A 1,830-nucleotide genomic window follows, 5' to 3' on the forward strand; every position below is an offset into this window, starting at 1 on the left:
AACACATAAAATTATAGAGCTTGAAGGTCTTCAGAAGTCACCTAAACAATCCCCTTTTCCTAAAATACAGCTGAAACCAAATATCCTCATTCTGAGAACTAAATATTGAATATGTCCCTGAAGAATAACTCTAGAAGTTTTCACACAAATTTTAAAATAAAACTGAAGTTCTATTTTGGACAACTATTTTGCCAGAAGTAGCTTACAATAATTTTCAAGGAAACTAAGAAAAATAAATATCACCTGAATTATGTAGATGAGTTAGCTCATCTGGTATTTCTGATTTTATCACAGGAAATAATTATTAAAATGTTTGTCTATGAATTAGTTTCTTTCTCAAGTTGAACTATTTCACCTATTTATTTTCTTCTTTTAGACCATCAAAAATATTATTATATAGAGATGTATTACCAATACTTAAATACAGTGATTATTTGTCTATTTCTATTAAAATTCTTATTACAATCTTATGTTAAGGTATCCCGAGACCACCAGCTCCATTTAGTCATTTCTGCATATGTCTATCTGCATCATCAGACTCAATAAATTCTTACCTAGTCTTATATTTCCTAATATCTATGGAAATGAATAAGTTAGAGCATCTCTGTCAGAGGAAACATAATAGAGAGTAATCCTGTGCAAATTAATTAAAATCTCTTCCAGAAAAAATGAAAAAAGAGCTTGCAACTGGATCATAAGGAGCGAAGGGTAGAGAATCACAGGATTATGTGGCAGAGATGGACAAGAATTAGACCACAGGGAGGACTACAGATTATGTTTAAATTATCTGTCCTTATGAAATCCATTAAGAGATCTTATGCATGTTTAGATGTTCACCCATGCTGAAATATAAACAATATACTGGAAGGATATAAGAGTATCAAGAAGGAAATTAGCCAGTGAGTAACTTAAACATGAAGATGGTAATGCTTCATGGAGGGTCTTAGTGGTAAAGACTAAGACAAAAATGGACGCCCTAAAGAGACACCTATGACATAGCATTCAAAGACCATGATGAAAGATCAACTTGAGCGTGATTGTTGTTGAGCTATCAAAAATGAATATTGGGTTATGGATTGTCCAACAGGGTGATTAGTGGTGAATTTCCATAGAACAGAAACTTCTGGGAAGATCAGACTGATGTTGGAGAGGGATTTCATGCTGCTCACTTCCAGGTTTTATTTGTGAAATGACTCTGAAATATCCCAGTGGAAATATCCAAAACACAGGGACAACATAGTATGGAAGGAGTGATCTACGCTAAAGATGCAGATTTGAAAGTCGAGAGGCACACAAAATCATGAAGGAGACAAAAACCATGAATGAATAATATAGAAAAATGCTAGTGTTTGATATTGTTTTCTCTCCCACGGCTCCTGTTCTCTCCCACATATGCTGTTACAATCTTATGTTAAGGTAAATAGTAAGGTAAACCTCTACATAAGGTTTGTAGTCACCCACTTCTTTCCATCCTTTAACTGTACTCAGAACTTTCTAAGGTATAATTGCCATTTTTGGTTAAGGTTTGTAAGCTTTAATAAAGAAGAATCTGGAGATAAGAGTGATGCAAACACAATTTTATGTGGAAAGAAACAGAGTTATTGGGTGATAAAAGGCATATGGTTAAGATGTAATAGAGGCGTGTTTAGAGTATTTAGGTAGGATAAAGGCCCTGGGAGTTAAAATGTATAAAGAAATAAGAAAAATGTTAAAAAGTGTTATTTGGATTAAGTTATTTAACACTTGAAAATTCTTACATATTTTTTGGAGAGAGATCCAAGATGGCTGATCACTAGCAGCTCGGGATTGCAGCTCCCACTGAAAGAGCAG

Source organism: Cebus imitator, unplaced genomic scaffold (genome assembly GCF_001604975.1).
Source record: "Cebus imitator isolate Cc_AM_T3 unplaced genomic scaffold, Cebus_imitator-1.0 Scaffold7, whole genome shotgun sequence".
Classification (NCBI taxonomy): domain Eukaryota; kingdom Metazoa; phylum Chordata; class Mammalia; order Primates; family Cebidae; genus Cebus; species Cebus imitator.